The following is a 22,705-nucleotide window of genomic DNA, read 5'->3' as shown; positions in this document are numbered from 1 at the left end:
TTAATAGAAACGCTATTCCCTTCCTTTTCATTTCTTTAAGATTACCATTCTCCCAGTTTCCAAAACATTCCCTATATAACCAGTCCTTGAAACGAGAAATATCAAATGCTAACGCTGGTAGCCTATACGGTGTATACTTTGCAGATGAATTTTCAAATGAGCTCCTTCGTGGCTAAGCGGTTAGCATACGCGCCTTTGGCGGGGGCGAGCCGGGTTCAGTTCCCGGCGGGAGTTTATGTCGTTCGTATTTTACGTTAATCAGTAGGTCTACATTTCATATAGCCTCGCTCATACGTATGCTACGTTTCATACGTTTCGTAAATTGAAAATCAACTCAACTCACCTCAATTTTAAAGTGTACAATCCAACTCAAACCTTTACATCTACTATCTCATAATAAAAAGTGCCGGTTTAAAAATTGAATGGAAAGAAGAAGTGTCGTAGTATATCACACCAGGGTAGCCTATACAATCCACTTCGAGCATTACATAACATACTCAGTGCCCTAATAAATCTCTTCGGGGTTCCGGCATAGAAAGGTATTTCGGGGCCCCCTCAATCTGTGAGTTGACCACAATGGAGGAGGGTACTTGTATCCGTTATAGAATTATTTGAATAATAACAGTTGAAACTCGTTCTCCTTGTCAGAATCTATAACAAAGGCTCCCCCCATCACCGTCTCCTTTAGCCTAGCTGGCATTAACGTGGGACGTAAAACTAAAGATTTCTCTTCATTTCATTTGAGCCGATTTATATATGTGATTCCCCGAATGATTATGTGGAACTTTCTTTCCTCGGGGCCCTTAGCTCCCTCTTTCTGAGAGCCACGAATGAGTAACACCATTTAAACGAAACAAGTCAGCCTACTAGATCTTTCGATTTCAAGAAAGACACATACAAATAAAATGTGCAATATAGGATCTACTGACAATTTATTATGATATGTTGATGATTATTTTCGTCGTTGTTTCAGTGACTAATTTGCTATTCTGCATTCCCGCGCCTAGCCTAAGCTGGCAACATGTAAGATATTGTATATTGTACGTACAATGCGATGCGAACTGTGTTAGTTTTTTAATATTTAAATGATTTTTTACTTTTAAAATATTACTTGCATGTTAGCAATAGGGCAGGGGATCAGGGGATTCGTTTGCTGCTACACTAATATGAAACATTAAAATGTACAAATCTCATACAAAATGAATAACAGAGTAATTTAGATAATTAGTAATATAAATTCCAAACAGTGGTTGAGGGGTGGGCATGGACCCTTTCGTCCGGGGACTCTGTGAGTTGCACTGTTTGCGCCGGCGATTATTGCTACTCGGAACATAGATACTTTTAAAACTGTTTAATACTAACTTACGGATATTCAGAATGAAAGGTATAAAAATCGAACCAAAACACGAAGTAGATGTTTGTTTTCTTTTTTCAGTATGTTATCTCATGTTCAATACAGGAATCGAACGCATGATCATATACACCAAGGCGCGCGCGCTAGCCACTAGAATACTGGAAAGTACGATTTTGGTATACGGTTTGGTATATGTGCGATGTTGGTAGACAATACAAATGTTTACGCATAACATATGTAAGAAACATTCAATACTGTCCTGGTAAATCGAATTTATCTGATTGCAATTTTGTGTCACGAAATCAGTTTATTCGTGAGTGTAAAGTAAAATAACTACATAGATATTTCTAAAACCTTGTTTCAAAGATATTCCTTCTATATTCGTGTAACCTAGTTCACGTGAAAACACATGAAACAGAATAACCGAACGTTTACCTTAAATTATAGCTGGCATGTTTTAAAAAAATAATTTTGCATATATTGCATATAGAACAGAACCATCTTACAAAAAGTAGCGTAACTAGAATTGTTTGTGGGAGAAATGATGGACGCATTAAAATTTTGAAGAACATTTGTATTTTAATGCACTTTGCTAAATAAAGAAATATAACGCACACATACACACTAATTGAGCGACCATGGTTCAGTTGGTACATCATTGGTGTAGCATTAGGTTTTCAAGTAAAGTGACGAAGTTTTATTATATAGCTAGATAGATTTACATTGAGTGTTCTAAAACTCGCGCCCGTGCTCAATTTGGGGTGATACTAGAAGTAAAAAGATAAAAATACATCTTCAGAACAAATAAATTATTTATACATTTTCAGATTATTAATGTAATATACATTTGTGAAAGATAAACAATATCATCTGAGTTAGTTTTGAGAAAATCGTCCGAAAAGTGTTCACTCTCCCACAAATAAAGTACCGTACCACTCGTAGATTTTTTGGGTCTAGATCAAAATCCCCACAGCCAAAACTCCCACACTCAAGAAATGTCAAAACGCAAACACGATCGGTCATAACTCCCACACAAATGGACAAATCTCCCAAACGCACGAACGGTCAAAACCCCCACAGCCAAAACTCCCACACTCAAGAAATGTCAAAACGCCCACACAATCGGTCATAACTCCCACACAAATGGACAAAACAGCCACACATAGCAACGGTCATAATCCCCACATAAATGGAAAAAACTCCCACACAAATGATCACAACTCCCACATGCAGAAATTGTCACAACTTCCACACAAATGGACAAAACCCCCACACAATCGGACAAATCCCCCACACTCTGAAATGATCGTGATTGCACGTCTTTGTTGCGGCTCTTTATGACGCCCACTTTAGTGTTTCTGTCATTAGAAAACAGTGCAAGAAGAATAGTTGCAACATGAGTTTAAGTGGAATAAAAAAGTTATTAAAAAGTACAAGGGCAAGACATGCAGCCAAGAATATTTCAGAGTGTGGGAGATTTGTCCGATTGTGTGGGGTTTTTGTTCATTTGTGTGGCAGTTGTGACAATTTCTGCATGTGGGAGTTTTGTCTATTTGTGTGGGGTTTTTGTCCATTTATGTGGGGATTGTGACCGTTGCTATGTGTAGGAGTTTTGTCCATTTGTGTGGGAGTTATGACCGTTGGAGGTTATGAACGATTACCAATGTGGGGGTTTGGCTGTGGAAGTTATGACCGTTCGTGTATTTGGGAGATTTGTCCATTTGTATGGGGGTTATGACCATTTGTGTGGGTGTTTTGACATTTCTTGAGTGTGGGGGTTTTGGCTGTGGGAGTTTTGACCTGTTCCCGATTTTTTCCCAGCAAATTGACTTATACCAGAGTATAAAGTTGTTAATATATACAACCCGAATTTATATGCAAATGCATGTTTATAGTAACATGCAGAAACGTATGAAAAATGTTTTCTTCTTTCCGACGGACTTGCAAGGATTAGTTTGAGGTACATGTGTTGATGCATATAAGTGCATATTTTGAGTGAATTGCAATGTGCCTGCATATTTCGTAAACTTTGCAGGATACTGCATATTTCTGAATTTTATTGCTGCATACTAGCATATTTGAGAATATATCACGAGAAAGTAGTTTATATTTAAAGTGAACTGACTCACTTGGTAAACGCATATGTAGAATAAAATGTTGTATAGAATATTAGAAGACAATGTTGTATCCTATCCTAAATTAGTCCACTTGTCTTGCACACGTTCTTCATTGCATAGCAGAAACAATCAGATACTAATATCTAGCAGTAGGCGCGCTTGTATTAAACTTAAAAAAAGTATTTGTGAAAGATCCATCGCGTGTACATATCTTTCGCGAAGTTGCGACAAATTTTCCAGTTCCTTCTCAACCAGTGGAGCTCGTGGCTAGAAGTTGTGTCGTATTATGCAGATAACTTAAATCAAGTGAAGACAGTTGTAGACTCACTAAATCGCGATGATGCAACCGCTATTTATATGTCTCAAAAATGTTTCTCTACAAGTGACATTGAGAACAAAGTTAAATACATACACAACGACTTCTCGAAAATACCTTAAATTATCAGATAGTTGGAATCCCGTAAGCTTTGCAACATTCACTCTCCTTGTTGGGCGAATTGTCGCAGACTTTGTCCAGCGAAACAACTTGCGGTCTTGCGAAAATAGCGTCAGATAAATTTTGCAAAGTATTAGTCAAAAATCCCGGGTACAAAACAATCTGTTCCATTGCAAATGTACTTAATGGTGAAAACATGACATTGGAAGAAAACGTAACATGGGAAGACATTTGGTGTTTTTCGCATGCACCAGGGCTTCTGCTGGTGTAGAAAGAAGCTTTTCGATCTACAAAACGTTTCTTACTGATAAACGCAGAGGGTTGACACAAAAAAACCTTAGGAAGATGTTAATAGTTCATTCCAACAGAGATCATTAAGATAAGATATTTTTGTAAGAAACTGACATTTTATTTTCTTAGTGTATATTTCAGTGCATTTCAGTGCATATATAATGCACTAAAATGCATATTTTAGTGCAAAGTTTTGATAAATTCTTGCATATTTGCTTGCATATTTTGGGGTTTGTTTGTGCATGAAAATCCGGGCTTTTATTAATATATAGTAAGTTTGGGTGATTCCAGACAGTCGCTGAATCCGGACATCTATCCGGGCATATCTATAGATGCATATTGGAAGAATTTTATTACTTTGTGCGCAACTGCTCTACACGTGCACAAGTTTACAGTGCTCAAAACGGGCGAATCCGGACGTTTATGGAAGGGTGAATTCGAACACGTTTATTACGTTAAGGTGAATCTGGACAATGTAATTAATGAACTAAGAGTATCCAGAACACTCTCTTCTCTGTCACCTTTCACGTTTATGAGTGTGAAATAGTACGTGAGGTCTATTGCTTTTATTGCTCTATTGCTCTATTGCAGAAGAAGCTATAAAATTGTTAGGATCCACCAACACAACTAAATTACAAAATGCTAATCATAAGGTACTCAGAAATTCTACATTACTGAATGGCTGCATCATCTGGTATATTCGCATTTGATCCGCAACAAGTTCGGGAACATGAATTTCGTTTGTCGAATGAACGTGATCTGCCAGCAGTTGCAAACAATTCCTCTTCTGTGTCATCAAACTCATCCCCAAACACGTCTCAATCGCTTTCAGAGTCCTCAGTTAAACATTTCCTATCTTTTCCTACTGTTGCTTCTCGCAAACCCACATCCTAAAGGTCTGGCGTTGCTAGAAAATTAAGTATCACGAAATGCAGTTTGTTTCAAAATGTCTCCTCAAAGACACTCGAAGATATGGATGAAAACAACTGTGGATTTTGTGCGAAGAATTATTGTGCACTATCATCAAGCAAATATGGTTCCTGGGCGTCCTGTACTGTGTAAGACCTGGCTTCATGAAAAATGTGTGAGAGGTGAAAGAAAATGTATTTCAGCTGCGGACGATGTGTCTGAATTGTAACTAGTGCTTCACGAAACTGGCAGAAATCATTAAAGCAAGAAAAATAAATGTTAGTCTCAGTGCACACATATTATACATTTTACTAATAATCTAGTTGTTACTAGCAAAAAATAGTAGTACAATGTAGTTCTAATGGAAACAAATGCGATTAATATGTTAATTGATTAAACGCTATAGTGGTAATTACAGTACTGTGTATTTAGCTTACAATTTCAACAGTAATTAGTATAGAAATGGCTATGTTAGTAATTTCTATGTACTTATGATGTATTTGTATTGATATTCTGTATTTATCATATTAGAATGTTAGTGTAGCAAGATAGTAAGCTTAAATATACCTATCATGTATATATCCTCGTTCAAAGTTTAGTGTCCGGAATCGCCAACCTCCTGTCCGGATTCACCATTCCAAATTTGCAAATCAAAGATTTTGTCAACTTTCAATTTTTTTAAATTTGATTTCTTAACATGTCATTCCAGGAAAACTATTTCAGTTGTACATGCATACCAACATATTAAAGAATATGACGAAGTATTGGATATTTTCGTTTAGCGGGGTAGCAGTAAAAGAAAGAAACATCAGAACTGTCTGGATTCACCCAAAATTGAACTATATGAAATATGAAGAAAATCATTAGAGCTGTTTTCGAAGAAAGAAAAAAAAACACATTTTCTAAAATTTAACCCTTCCATAAACTTCCCTAATTTTGGAGGGAGGAAGAAAATTCGAGAAACCCTCCTAGGGAACCGCAAGTTTAAAATTTGATGCAGGTTCGTTGAATGGCGTGATCTAGGTAAGTAACCACGTACGGTTAGGACAGACGAACGAATATTCAAGGTCGCTTTTTCGGAATAAAGAGATAATAGAACCTGTAAATCCATTGAAACCTCAAATATGAGTTTTTCCAGTAACTCATACTTCATTCTCTCCTGTTTCACATTAAGTTTTATCAATCAGGAACAACTGTGTTTGAATCGAATAATTGAGGATTATGGTTCTTGCAAAGCATAAATGTATTTTTCGCACAAATCACATTTTATTTTATGTCATAATAAGTTAAGTAATACAGAATCCGTGAACTGATAGGCTTTGGAGCCAAGGGCGCCGATTTCTCTGTATTTTTTTGGGGGGGGAGGGGCATTCAGATGCAGAAGGTATATACCGGGTGATTCAATAAGAACGTACCAAGCCTATATCGCAGCTAATACTGCACGTAGAGCCTACAAAAAAAAAAAAAAAAAAAATTGCATTACCAAATCGTATGTGTAGAATGCAATAAAAAATAGTAGCGAAACCAGTGGCGTCTCGTGAATACCTTCAAAAGTTGCAATGGAAAATGGTATAACTGTTGGAATCGTTCGATAGAACATTAAATGTCATGCAACTTTCAGAGGACAAACTTTGTCATATCCTTTCCCATTTAGCCGGGCGTTGTTGCAGACTTGTATCTGACTACCCGTAGCAGGCCTTTATCTCAGCTAATAATGCACATAGAGCCGTCAAACAAACAATGGAACTATCAAATCGTATGTGTAGAATGTAATAAAAATAGTAGCGACACCAGTGGCGTATCATGAATATCTCCAACGGGGGTCATCTGCAAAATTTGACATGTTAACGGGGGTTGGTTTTGTCTCCATTGAAATAAGCACACAATGGGAGAAACGTCGAGAGGAAACACCCTTTCACTATCTGACTTTCACTTAGTAATGCGACCGTGTTGCTGGCAACAAGGAAGAAATATACCAAGGTGTTTCCTCTCGACGTTTCTCCGCTTGTTTCAACGGAGGCACAACCAATCCCTGTTTCCATGTCAAATTTTGCAGATGACCCCCGTTTTAGATATTAACGAAACGCCACTGGTGTCGCTACTATTTTTATTGCATACTACATATACGATTTGGTAGTTCAATTATTTGTTTGACGGTTCTATGTGCATTATTAGCTGAGCTCGTAAAGGCCTGCTACGGATAGTCAGATACAAGTCTGCAACAACGCCTCTAGCGGCTAAATGGGAAAGAATATGACAAAGTTTTTCCTCTAAACGTTGCATGACATTTAATGTCCTTTCGAACGATTCCAACAGTTGTACCACTTTCCATTGCAAATTTTGAAGTTGCCCCCAATTGGAGGTATTCAGGAGACGCCACTGGTCTCGCTACTATTTTTTATTGCATTCTACACATACGATTTGGTAATGCAAGTTTTTGTTTGAAGGTTCTACGTGCAGTATTAGCTGCGATATAGGCTTGGTACGTTCTTATTGAATCACCCGGTATATGAGGATTTTAAGACAAATTGCTAAAGATGCAAGGGCTCGGAAAAAATAGCTTTTTTTTTTAAAAAAAGTAGGTTTTTTCTGCTTCGCTTTTTTGCTTGGGAAATTTTGGTCTTTTTTCAAAATTCTGCTTTAAATTCATGAAGCAGATTTTGTTTCGCTTCTCTATAACACAAAAAGTCATTTAATTAGTGATTGATGTCGATAATAATATAAAACCTCGAAAATAAACCATGAATTTCGAAAAGATATTTCAAACAATTTTACTTCTCAATATATTTACATTATGAATTCCAAAGGATTAATCAATGTATATAATAAGATTTTTTTAAACCTCCTATACACAAAAGTAAGTAGGGTTGGCAAGAACCATGGTTGTTTTTGAAAATGCCAAAAATAAAAACCGTTGTTTGGAGGGAGTTTAAACTAGTTTTTTTTTTTTTTGGTTTAAACCAGGTTTATTGGATGTAGGTACTTTGTTTTATGTATTTATATTATATATTGACAGAAATAAGTTTGTTTCGCCTTGGTGTTATTATGCAACAACGGGGTTATGCTGGAAGAGGTCCCATAAGCTTAAAGAAGTCCGGTCAGTAAATTTCTTAAATTGGGAAACTCCCGCCCTAGCCATCGGGAAAATCCCGTCATTATTTTAAATTAAAACAATAACCGAAAAATCCTGTTATTGCTTTGCATGTAAAATTTAAAGGTCAACGTATCATAATCAGTACGCTAAAACTGAGGTATTAAATTACAAATTTAGTATGTAGATGTCATTGAAAGTCCAATCCAAGCTAATGTTGGAAACTACGTAGGCAATCGATAAATTTTGCCAATTTCTATCAATATATTTAAGCAACCTTGGCTTCTTTATAAAACAATAGCCATTCAGGCATGCAGAAATATACCATTTGCTTTCGTTTCGTATGTTCAGGCTTAACATACTTATGTAATGCCTAGGTTATCAGTGACACTCGAACCGCTACTTTGTTTACGCATGAAAGAAGGATTATGGTTCGACTAAGAATTGAACACGGGACACCTTGATTAAAAGGTGAAGAGGAAATAAAACTAATGCAGATGGTTTGATGTGTGGAAACGCCACTATGAATTCACACGATTCGTATTTATCGTTCTTTTTATTTTTTTAGTTTAAACCAGTTGTTTATTTTTTTTAAAAAAAGGAAAAAACGGCTGATGTAAACCAGCCAAACCTAAAAGTAAATACTTCTTTTAAAAAATACACAAATAATTAGCAAAATTCTATGTAGTATTTTTATTTCAAAATATTCCATACCCTCTTTTTGGAATAAAATAAAATTAAAATAAAACATAAGAGAAATACTTAGATTTATATGATACACTTAAAGGCTGCACATCTAGAGCTTTTGGTTCTGTATATTCTTGAAATTCTAGTTTTATATAACCACCATCACGGTTTACTCAGTCAAGTTCTCTAAATTTTTAACAAGAGGGATTCAACATATGAAAGGTGTGAGGCAAGAACATGGTAACCCACAATTTTACTATTTTAAGAAATTGGAGACTTTCTGCTGCACAATCCATTTTGAAAGTCGGAAAGCTGATTTTTCACATAAGACTATACATGAAGGATTAAACGAAGCAGTATGTGTTGCTGTCTATCTGGTGCTGCAAAACGGAGCAATTGAAAATTTGTTGGTTACCATGTTCTTGGATCACACCCTTCAACTCATTATGGAACTCTCTTCCCCCCCCCCCCAACACCACCACCACCACAAAAAAGGACTACGGAATACATTTAAGTTAAGATAAATACAACTGCACAACAAACGTGACTGAGTGGAGCTTTTGCGTTTCTATCGGGAAGTCCGGGATTCAACTCAGCATTCGACCATTCTGACAAAACTTTTCTTCATTCCATCTGTGAAGTAGAAATAGTGCGTATACTGTGAGTTGGCCGATTTCCTTGCTTATTGTTTTGAAATTGTTATTATTACTAATTACCAGCAGTGACGGTTTTGCGAAGGTTAGGGGCGGTCTTTCGAACTGAAGCCTGTTCCCCAAAATTACGGAATGTCTAAAACAAACGAAATAACTATTAGTTATGCCTTTACTCATAAACTTTAAGCTCCCGTCAAATAAAAATTACGAATGTTTAGAAAAACTAAACATTAGTAAGAAAAACCCCTCTCAAAATACTTTTCTAAATCCGCCACTGATTCTCAGTGTAAAATGATCTTCAAGGTTGTAACCCGGAAGATTATTGCTAAATATATAAACGAAACGAAATACAGTATTAGTTATGCCTGTACTCATAAACTTCAAGCTCCTCCCAAATAAAATTAGGACATTTTAGAAAACGAAACAGAGAAAACCCTCCCAAAGTACTTTTCTAAGTCCACTACTGAATATTTATATAAATTAGTATTCAAGGTTGTATCCGGAAAATTATTGCTAAATCGTTAGACAGCTACAGTATAACAGAAATGTGGAACTACGGTCTGACGGATATATTGAAAAAAGTACGCTTTAACGGATACATAGAAAAACACAAGTTCAACTTTTGCGCTAGAAGCTAGAGTACTAAGTTCTTGGAAATGAAACACGAATTACAAACTAAAGTGATCTAGAGAAGAAAAAAAATGTCGATAACTCAAAAGTTAAAATAAAGTTAAATAGCCTCTAAAATTGCCCTCAAATACTACATTCTTCATGTTAGCTTTAATTCGTAAAACATGTGCTCCATTCATCTTGATGGTGAATTTCAGAGCGAAATATGGCATTTAGGTCATGGAATTCTTATCTACTATAGAATACACTATAAGAAAGCTATTTTGATAGAAAAATCATGAAAATGAAGAAAGCCAAAATCTCCAAAATTCTCGTTTTTTTCCCTAAAAAGCCGGCTTTTTATGTGAAAAAAAACCATCGATTCAAAAAAGCCAGCTCTTTTGCATCTCTACAAATTGCATTCAAATTATGCCAAATATTGTATATTCGTAAATACAATAGGGGCGGGCCCACATGAGCTCTTAGGGGGCCCGGGCTCCCCGGCCTCCAAAGGTTCGGCGCCCTTGTTTGGAGCGTTAGTTAACAATAATAATAATAATACTAAAGCAATAAGAAAACAACATTGACAATTACGGAAACAATAAAATTTAATGAAGAAAATTAATTGATAGATGGGTAACGAATCAGGGCTTATCAGTTGGTAGTTTCGTACGATCCTTCGTGTGAAAGTGACAAAAATTAAAGTATTAGTACGTAGATACTATATTTGCTCAGCATATTTTACTTCAAAATATCACGAAACTTAACTAATATTCCTGGACGTCTTGATACAATATAAATAATTACAAAATAACGTCTATCATCTTTTCTTCTTACTAGCAGGCACGTATTCAATGAGGTCTAGGGGAGACCGGCCCCCTAAATTTTTGCTGCCCCCTAAAATTTTCGCGGTAGGCCTGAAAATGAACTATAATATGGTTGGATCAGCCCCTCAACTTCAGCCGCCCCCCTACATTTTTGGGTTGGCAACCGGCCTGCTTCCTAGGCTGCGGAACCAACATTAAAATATCAACCTCAACTTGAGACATTTTCCTTATATAGAAAGATCTAATTCACTCGTTTCTAAGTTAAACAAGGAAAATAGCATTCCAGAATTTTTAATAGTCTTGCTCAAGCGTTCAAGGCTAAATATGTAGGTCTGCATAACCTTCGATTTACAAGGCTGCACACCTAATCAAGGTTATAGTGAATTCCTGATTTCAATGTTACTCCCGACTTACCAATAATACGTAATATAAGGCTAGCCTTAACATTCATTATGACAATCAAGTATGCCTTAAAATTTGCACTAGGCAAAGTCATACACAGGGAGAATCTCTAATGGTAAGTTTACTGCGCACGCGTTTTCGCAGTCTTCATTCTTTCGTCTGATGTAAATGTGTACAGGTTCATCCATCAAGACTATCTGGAATTAAAACATGGCTGAAATTTACACTTGCCAAAACAATGCACCGTGAGAGACCCGGGTTCGAATTCCGGCGGGAGGTCATGTGATTCGGATTCCACGTTAATCAGTAGATCCCGTCTCATATAGCCTCGCTGCTGAAAGGGATGTTAAACTTAAAAAAAAAAAAAATTATGCACACGGAGAATCTCTAGGGTTGAGCCAATCAAGGGAAATAAGGGACAAACTCGGACTTGCCATAGATGTGCTTGCTTGCTGGTTGATAAGTAACTCAATGATTGTCACTTTATACAAGCCTTAGTATCTGGACTAGTCTTACGTAAAACATTTTTCACTCCCAACAGTTTTGTTTTTCTCAATATCAAGCAAGTATTCGGCGTAGACAACTGGTTACCGCATCGGTTTTCTACCATGGCTGGTCGGGTTCGACTCTTCACAGGTCCGAAATTTTAAACGTGCTTGAATTATAATTTGAATCCATACTCTGTGTGACCAGTGGCGGATCTAGCCCAGGGCTGGGGGGTTAATCCGCCCAGTTTTTTGAGTGACAGAAATAATTTAAGTTTTTATTTATATAATTTTGAAAGTTTATAGTGAACTTATGATATAACTATCATAGTCTGGGTTCTGGCAGGGCCCCCAGTTTTTACGTTCTGAATCCGCCACTGCAACGTGTGCTATATTGAAGATCTTTTCCTATGGAGAAGAATAGAAATGCTCCAATTAAGAGGTTGACGAAGAAATGGAAAATGTCCATTCCATGAATGAAAACAAAAATTTTGAAACTTATTTCCTTCAATCGTTGCAAATTTGATATTTTCACTTAATTTCAACTCATGTATGATTTTTCCTTGTCACATACAAAATATAGTGAAATAATAAGTTATTATTATTAAGTATTCTGTCTGTTGGTAGTCCTGAGGACTAATAAGTTTTTTTTTTAATTTAATTTTAGGTTTGGACCTGGAAATGTTTCTTCCAAGTTTCTCGATCTTCAACTTCCTATTTTAACTCCCAATATTTTCTTCTATTCTTCAGCTCATCGATCAGTTGTGTTCTTCTTCTTCATAATCTTCACTTTCCTTCTATGGCGGTATGAAGAAGAGTTTCTTAGCAAGATGTCCAATCCAATTGGCCTTCCTACGAAGGATGTTGGGTAAAACGTCCTCTTCTCTCCTATCCGTTTTAAAATATCTTCGTTTGTTACTCCCTCTGTCCATTGTATCTTTTCCATCTTCCTCCATCTCCACATATCAGCTTTCTAAGTATTTCTCCTCTAACTTCCGTAGTGTCCAAGTCTCTGAACCATACAGTTCAATACTACATGTGCAGCACTTGACTAACTTCTTCTTAAGTCTAATATTCAGCCTGCTACTTAAAAGTGATCTTTTCTTGCTGAATGCTTCTTTGGCTGACATTGAGCAAATCGCTCAACAATAGGGGTTATCTCAAAATAGATAAATTTGTGCATAAAATCCACAGCACAAAAACTGACTTAAGTGCTCTACAGCCTTACCAACTGTCGTCTGCTGGTTAAAATTGGTATAAATTAGGTTGCTTCTATCCATACATTTGTGACAGCAGCAAAAGTACTGGACTTGACCTAACTGAATTATAGCAGTTAAGGAGTGGGGATGCTTTTACTGCTGATCTCAAGAACGGTGAAATATAAAATCTTATATTAATATATGATGTCCATAGAATATTATGTTTAAATATCTCAAAAACTTTTCTCTTGAGTGTTAAGGAGTTAAGCATGGAATAAAATGTTCTACTCGGTAATATATTTCCGGGTCTGTTCTGTAGTGTACTGCCTTCATATCTCTGGAGACCAACTGTTCTTTGTACTGTCATTTGAACATTTATATGGACTGCCATTTCCAGGGAAACTTTGAACAGTTCGTGAAACTCAGAATCAACATTTGGTGGCAAACCATGTACAATATTGTTTTTAAAAAAATTTGTCACCACCTTTTTTTGAAAATTCCTTCACCCTTACCTACAATTGGAATTCAATCAAGCAAATGTGAATTTTCTTTGGTCAGTCCAGATCTTTATTTAAAGGTAAATTATTTTGTTTTTCTAGGTACGGTTATCAAAATATCAACATCTTAAGTAAGTTGGGGTGCAAAAATTTTTTGAACAACCCTGTACAAGCTTTCCTATTACCTCTACTTTTTCTAAAGCACTGCTGATGTCAATTCTTTTCGCTCGAATGCTTTTTGAAAGATTCTAGATCAACCCCACTATTTTCAATTGACAATCAGAGGTGGAGTGAATGACAGTGTTAAGTATAATATTAATTAAACTTGTTAGGAATTTCCACCAGATATTTGGCTGTTGCCTATCGTTTCCTCTCGTTTTACAAAGTGTTATCATTCTCATGCTTCCCGAATCTGATTTCAATTCTTCGATTTTTTTTTACTCTAGAATGAAGTAAAAAGTGTAGAAAATTTTTACACTTTGCAGTGATCTTAAAAGGTGTAGAAAATTTTTACACTTTGCAGTGATCTTAAAAAGTGTAGAAAATTTTCACTCATCCCTTTCGGTTGAGAATTTATTTTTCTGATTATATTTTTCTTTTTTCTTTTTCTTTCTTTCTTTCTTTTTTCCTTTTTTGCTCATCTTTCCTCTTTTCGGTTGAAAATGTTGACTTTCTAAAACATTCGAGAGAAACTTCAGTCCCATGAGCTCCCTCTGCATACTCCATTCTAATCAAATATGAGTATTTATGTTGAGAGCCTACAGCTTGGAGCAGGAAACAAGATAAAAATTCACTAAAACCCAGGGTCGAGCAATGATAAATAATTTTACTATACTTGAAGTATGGGAGCAAGGGCGCCCATGTTGTGGTGTACAAGGGGGGCAAGTATAAGCGACGTTTCAAAAATAGTTTCAAATTTTACTGTAACTAATATAAACATTCTATTGGATTTTTGATATTCTGAAGTACAATTTCCTGTAGGAGGCAAACGCCCCACCTTACCCCCCTCCCTAATGGGCGCCCTTGTATAGGGGACAAGTTATTGTCAGTTACTTTTAATATGAACAGTTTTCAACAAAATAAACTTCCGTATTTTATGAAATTTCTTATTGTTAAAACATATTGTTTTTTAAAGTCTGTTTGCAAGTAGGAATGGTACTGTTGGAAAGACATTGGAAAATATTTCTGATACATATATTTTTCTTTCCTTTCTTAAACAAGCTGTTTTATATTCCTAAGTAAACACAAGTAACTGTCAAGTAACTATCACCATAATTTTCTATTTCCACAAGTTTCCTCAATAGAATTAATGGGTTTCTCCATTAAATATTGCCGGAACAAATAAATATGTTCATATTTGCATATCTCGTACTTAATTTGTACTTATTTAATGAAATATTGCAATATTTAAAAATAATCAATTTCCCACAAATGACACAAGAAGCTGTTCAAATATTGTGGTATGTATACGTATAAATTCATGTTAAGTTAGCTTTGTTCCAAGTATTTTTACATTTTTCAAAAGTTATATATATATATATTCATAAATTACTTGCAGTATTCTATAGAATCCGTGTCATTTAAAATATATAAAAATATTGCTCACAACACATGCATATGGCATATTGAATATAATAATGTATGAATGACATCACCAGTAGCTTATTAAAAGGTGTAAAAAAAACATATGTTGTTTGCTTGTTTCGATTTACTTCATTTCTCGATAAGATGTGAAATATGCAATGTGCAAACAGGTATAGTATATTTAGCATAGATAACGACTAAGTTCTTTTCCTACAGACATCTATATGTTGAATTAAATATCCAATTTAGAAGAATCAGATATTATATAATGGTATGAACCAAGTTACATAAGTTGAGTTGAGTTGATTTTAGTTTAGCGTCTCGTTCACCAGCGAGGCTATATGAGATGTGGACCTACTGATTAACGTGGAATCCGAACCACAGGAGCTCCCGCCGGGAATCGAAGCCGGGTCTCCCACGCCAAAGGCGCGTACGCTAACCACTTAGCCACGAGGGAGCTCAAGTTACATAGGGATTTAGGCTATAGTACGTATATGTTCAATATGTACAGTAATATCAGTACATGTGTGTAAGCGACGTTTGACAGAACGTTCTCCATAATCATATCTCCAGACTATTCAATGCGTTTCTTCTACGGTAGTGGACAGTAACAAGGAAAAGAAAGACCGATGCACGAACGAGGAATTACCATTCACGGACAATTAACTCGTAATGAGCTGAGACAACTTCTGTTGAAGAATTTCGGGAAATTTCCAGGTTCATGTACCATGATTGGCAACATGTCTTCTGTCTTCTTGAAGAATGTGTTCATAATCTACCGCGGTAAGAATACGTTCAGTGAAAAACTTGCCAATCACTCCATGTTTCCAAATAACTCATTGCACCATGCTCTTATTTCCTCCCTGTATTTTCGAAGGCTCTGTTCTATGATGATTTGTATCACTGCAATAGCTCCAGTTTTGTTCATTGACTTCCCCATTAATACAAAGCCATACCTCGTCACTAAAGAAAATAGTTAATGGAAAGTCAAAGTCATAGACGGGGTTGCGCTTTTCCTCACAGAATTATAGGAGATAGGGTCATCCACAATGAGGTTTTGCAACATTTGGATGCCACTTTTCTTTGTACAAAATATTATACAACTCGTTTGGTTAATGCTATATTCCATCGATAGATGTCGAGTGCTTTTCCTTGAGCTCTTGCACACAGCTGCTAAGACATTTGGTGATATTCCTTTATCTATAGCAGTCCTCAGTCCCCTTGTCCATGGTTTGTAGTTCATGCTCTGTAGATCTCAAAACGATTTTGTCACTGCGTTGTGAGAGATCGGCTCCCCGTCTTGGTGTCTGCAGTTAAACTCTTCTACTGCATTACTGTAATTGCGATTACCACGCAGGAAAACCACACCCTCCCTTTCATCTTGTGTCAACATCTTCCCTGACCCAGACAGATACTCAGCTGAACAAATTGGCCTGAAACGAGAAGATAGAAAATTCCTATGTCTGCAAACTCTTGATTCACTCTGTACATACAAATAGTTGTAGAATATTGTCTTTAGTTCCCTCCCATTTTTTGTTTATGATATTATTTCATGAATCAAAAATTAACCTAGGACTACACATTTAGATGGCGAATAACTAAACACTTATCTACTTTAGGACTTTTGTGTAAGAAGTTCCAGTTAACACAGTTAAATGATGCGTGATCCCTCACGTAAGGACTAGCAAAATTGTGCAAACAAGTAGCTAGAAATCGAGGGTTTCTATATTAAAACTACCATATATATCTATCGTGTCAACGTCAAACGAAAGCAAAGTAAGGAAATCATTAGCACAAATATTCAGCAGAGTCGAAATTGCTCTCTGAAAGCTTCAAACTTCGGTTAGAACGAATATGTTATATTCTGTTTATAACAACTAAGATACGAATTGCCCAATTGGAACATTTCCATGTAAGGCCTATGGTACAGACTATCTCAGAGGTCAGAATATTCAGCTATTAACATACAAGAAACTTAAAACTGTGAACTATTACAGTGGGCTTGCATCATGTTCATTTGTTCTATGTAAAATGATTTCAGTTTCGTGAGTCTACGTATACGCCTGTTAAGGTATGATGTATATACAACTATTTGAAAATAACAACCTCATACGGCTTACTTTATTTATGAAAGTGTGTACCATATCCAAAAATTGTTCAGTGTAGACGTTGAAAGCAATTTTTCGCAGGGTAATCACCTTCCTGAGGATCCGTTTAACTCCAATTTCTTTTTCAGTCGATGTTTTAAATATACTGTATGAATCACTTCGTTTTCGTATGATGTGTGCAATTACTTCTAAATATATGCTAGTTCCCAAATTTCAAATAGATCGACAAAGAAGTCGCTGCAATCCCATGTTAATGACTACTCTTTTGTTTTTGTTTTTCCCTAATTTGTGTAATTACCTATACCATGTAAAAACACGCTTATATATCATTTCAATTTAGTTTATCGGGACACCTTGTACTATTATCTACATTTCTTCAGATACGGGCTTCTATACAATATATTCCACTATACGATAATTTCATTGTGCAGTAATATTTCAATCGTTCCGCAATCTTCTTCCATTTTTTTAAAATTTCTTTGTTTTCCTATGTAGTACTGTTTAATTACTTTCATCGGTACGATGCTTCGTGTTTACTGTTCTTTTTTTTCGTTACGCATTCTGCAGATAAGATAATTATATCTTTATTTCCCTGAGAACATTATTTACGATTTCCTTTTGTAAACCTAGTCACCACTACACTGCTGACAGAAACTAGGTTAAGTTAAATCTACCTAGTTTTGATTGTTTTCATCTCATTAGAATATATCTTCTTTTCAATAAGAAATCATATAAAAATATCCAATACAAAATTACTAATCTGCTACAAAAGCTAACGTTCGCCAATCTTAGAAAATGACTCGATATGGTATACTGTCAATTCAAATGCTTCTCTAATGAAAGCATGTTGTCTAATTTGGAAATTTTCACCACTTATAGGTATCTTCCGATCGTGGACAACTTTATAATGCAATAACAATGAAAGGTGATTTGGCGGACTGGGATATAATGGGCCCAGGGGAAAATAATTCATGGGGGTCCTATCTATGTATACACATACACACACACACACACACATATATATATATATATATATATATATATATATATATATATATATATATATATATATATATAGATAGATATATATATATATAGATAGATAGATAGATAGATAGATAGATAGATATGCCGCCGCAAAGGCGCAATGGAGTGTGGGGGGTCCAAGGCAAAGGGAGTCCGGCTTGGACCCTTTCTTAGCGGAACGATTCCAAGACCATTGCTCAATTTTAATTATTTTTGCCTCCTTCGAACTGTCCAACATATGAGAACTGAGAAGCCCAATTCAAGTGCAAAATTATATTGATAGAAGCACGGATCTTACAGAGTGAGGATTCGGGCCGGGCTCTACTTTAGAATTCCGTCGCATAAGTCCCTAGTATGCAGAATCAGGTATAAGGGACCTCTTGCCAAATTGTGCGATACTCCAGTAAATTCGACAGTTTCTGGTGGATTAGACCCTCGACCACAGGCTCTGTTTCTTGGAACCCCGCGGATGTGTGGAACCTAGAGATTCCCTTTCTTTGCCTCCTCTTCAATTTCCTGAAATTACGTTCCTGTCAAGAGGGCTCAAAATATTTTGCTGGGGGACCCAAAGTCTGAACAGCCGCCACTGATCAAGACAGGCAACTTAAGGGACTTCTGTTTTAGGAAATTTGGGGGGAGCCCTTGCTACTCTTCAGAACCCCGTAATCAGGTGTTTAGTAACTTCATACAGCTGTATTCACTATACCTAATAAATATGACGATATGGCAGTTCTGCCTTTTGGGTTTCATTCTTATTAAAATCGGTCTTTAAACTTCGCCTGCCAAATTGAAGTCTTGTTGTCATTGGTGCATTTCTTTTTAGAAGAGAGTAGCCAGGCACTTGATAAAACAAATTATAAGGGCCAATGTGGCCATGGCCGTACCCAAGGAGACCCTCTTGGGCCCGATCAAGGGAGTCCCATCATATATTTCTAATTCGCATATAATTAGTTCTACTTCAGCGGTAGTATGTGAAAATAATAATAATAATAATAATAATAATAACAATAATAATAATAATAATAATAATAATAATTATTATTATTATTATTATTATTATTATAGACTGAAGCGGTCCTTCCCGCCAGTCCATCCCTATAAATAAATGTCTGTGTTCATCATAAGTATATGTTAAGTTCGATTATGGACAGTTGCTAGAATGATCTGTTTTCAGTCGATACAGCCCCTTTATCTTGATTAGCATAACTTTCATGATTAAACTCGACCAGGATGGCATATGATTTTAATACTTTTATTCCCGAAATATTCGGATGTTAATAACTCAAAAACTCGGGCGTTTTTAGTGCTTTTTTCTTTTCTGAAAACAGAAAATTAACATGTTATTATATGCTTTTTTTTAAAACTTTAATACATAAATATTTTACTTTAATCAAAATAAAGATAATTTCTTCACTTTTATGAAATATAATTATTATTTTAATAAGTGTGTTTAACAAGTCGAAACTGAGCAATGTTTCAATGAAAACTATACATACTACTATTCTGTGAATGGCTTTCCTTGGTATAATATAACTTCAAGCATTCTGGCACAAAGAGATCAATACTCATTAGAACATAACCACGTTGTGTTTATTATTATTGTTATTATTATTATTATTATTATTATTATTATTATTATTATTATTATTATTCTTTTGCCGTATGTTAGAACACATATTGCAACATTGAGTTGATCTTTCCCTTTTTTATGATTGAGGACGATGTTAACTATCTGAAAAGTATCCATTTCTCAGATGAGGCCTCATTTCATTTCAATGGTGTTGTCAACCGACATATAATACTAGGGTATGTGGTCTGAAAATCCCCACGCTGTACTTGAGACCATCAGAGACAGCCCTAAGCTGAACGTGTTGTGCGGTCTTATATGCAATAAAACCACAGGACCTTTTTTCTTCTGTCGAAAGACGATCACAGCCGATACCCATCTTGCAGTTATTTGTTGCAGTTATATATTGCAGTTATTTGTTGGGCCACAGATTCAGGATATAACGAAATTAATTTTCCATCAAAATGATGAGCCATTTCATTGAGGGTTAGATATCCAAGCCTATTTAGACACAACATTTCCGGGGGGGGGCGCGGTGGCTCAGTGGTAGAGCGTTCACCTCTGTTGTTTGGGGTCCCGGGTTCAAACCCTGCTCCCGCCAAGTGAACTTTGTGGTGGACAAACACCGTGTGCGTGGGTTTTCTCGGGGTTCCCCCGTTTCCTCCCACTTTCTTCATTCCACCATTTCATTCATCTCTCATCATCACCGTCTCCTTTAGCCTAACCAGCATAACCTTGGGACGTAAAACTCAAAAATTTCATTTCATTTCATTTACAACATTTCCGGGAAAATGGATCGGGCGTAATGGTTCATAAACTGACCTCCGCGATCACCTTACATAACACCACTGGATCTCTTCCTTTGCGGTTATGTCAAGAACCAGGTTTACCAAACACCAGTGAACGACATTGCAGCATTGCGGCGCAAAATTACTGAAGTCATAACATCCATCACTCACGTAATGTTGACCAACGTATGGATGGAACTGGAAAATCGCCTGGATAGACCTTATCCTGCGGGCAACGAAAGGATTATACGTAGAAATTTATAAATTGTGTACAATAAACTTGAATATTATTACATGCAATTCCATATAATAAGTGTTTGCCTATGTGTCATATTTTATGCCTTAGGAATGCTTGTAATCAGGGAAAGAATTCTGGGACACTATGTGCGGAAAAAGTCCCGAAAAGGTCCAATAACTCTCGAAATATACAGTTCGGCAGAACAAAGAAAAACACCTGTTACATAGTTTTGGAAAAGCTATCCAATGATACTAAACACAATCCTCTATGCCCACCCCTTTCGTGGGTACCAGTGGTAATTTTAACATTTTAGATGTGGCCCCTGTTTCTTAATGCACATTTGGATTCTCCAGAAAAAGGGACAGTGACCCAGAACTGAAACAGTGCCTTCACAGATGATGTTTGAATCGACACACAAAAAAGGAGGTACCAAAACATTATGAAAAGGTGAATTTTCAGTCTCGTGCTCTATGGCTATATGGTTAGCGTACGAAACTTCGGCGTCAGAGGTCCTGAGTTTGATCCCCGCTCAAGACAACATTTCTTTGTTATTTCCACAAATAATAAGTTCATACGTTTTTAGTTCAATTAGTACTTTATTCAAGTTACATACAATACAAATTTTGATAATTGTTTTGCAAACTAGCTTTGTGAAGTGATTCTTAGTAATATGGTTATTAAGGTTACAGTTAATTGTAAGTTAATTAATTATGGACAAATACATTATTTTTGTCGAAGTTAAAAAAATTCATTATTTGGGTAGAAAAAATACACATAAAAACGTTACTCCGAGCGGAATTCGAACTTAAGATCTCTGACTCCATACTCCAGTATGCTAACCGTGTGGCCACAGAGTACGGGTCTGCCAATTCGCATTTTCATAATGTTTTGGTACCCCCTTTCTTGTGTATCGATTCAAGCGCCATCCGTGAAGACACTGTTTTCAATTCTGAATCAAATCACTGTTCCCTTTTTTGGAGAATCTAAATGTGCAATAAGAAATGGGGATATATATTTAAAATTTTAAAGTTACCCCTGTACATACATACACACACACACACACACACACACACATATATATATATATATATATATATATATATATATATATATATATATATATATATATATATATATACAATATTTTAGTTAAATATGAATTAATATTTAAGTTACTCACTCATAATTTTGGCCTATACTCATTAACCATGTTTTATAATGTCCTCTGCTAGGGTCATAATGAAGCGCTTGATGGGAGTGGACTTCAATATAAGTTTAATATTTATAGATGACGAGAAAACTAAATACCCGGAACTAAATACCCGGAATCGTAATACTGCAAATTATGGATGCGTCAAAATATCAAATAATAAGTTAGTTTGGACAAAGTAAACACTTTCGAATATATAGGATCAATGTTGACAGACCAAAACTATATCCACGTAGAAATTAAATTTTGACTGAAAACAAGAAATTTGTGTTAATATTCAGTTTAAAATCTATTGTCGTCGCAAATTCTGTCGAGAAATATGAAACTTGAAATATATAAAACGACTATCATGCCTATTAATACTGTATCGTTGCGAGACATGGTCACTTACTCTAATGAAAGAACGCAAACTGAAAGTATTTGAGAATAAATGATTGATTTTTAGTTTAGCGTCCCGTTCAGCAGGGAGGCTATATGAGACGTGGACCTACTGATTAACGTGGAATCCGAACCACATGAGCTCCCGCCGGGAAACGAACCCGGGTCTCCCACACCAAAGGCGCGTACACTAACCGCTTAGCCACGAAGAGTTTTTATTTGAGAATAAAATCCTGAGACGAATATTTA

General features: G+C 35.9%; 1 protein-coding gene across 1 annotated transcript in view; it reads left to right on the top strand.

Annotated features, from left to right (window-relative positions):
* The first annotated feature begins 15,195 nt into the window (after window positions 1–15,195).
* LOC145686178 (phospholipase A1-like) overlaps window positions 15,196–22,705 on the top strand; it is a 60,982-nt gene continuing 53,472 nt past the window's right edge. Inside the window, exon 1 of the mRNA XM_081759197.1 lies at window positions 15,196–15,311. The gene's annotated coding sequence lies outside the window, so the exon portion shown is untranslated. The remainder of the gene's footprint in view (window positions 15,312–22,705) is intronic.

This window comes from Thermobia domestica, chromosome 5 (genome assembly GCF_964235325.1).
Source record: "Thermobia domestica chromosome 5, izTheDome1.hap1.1, whole genome shotgun sequence".
Lineage (NCBI taxonomy): Eukaryota > Metazoa > Arthropoda > Insecta > Zygentoma > Lepismatidae > Thermobia > Thermobia domestica.
Note: the sequence above shows the minus strand (reverse complement) of the source record. Positions and strands in the feature narration are given on the sequence as shown.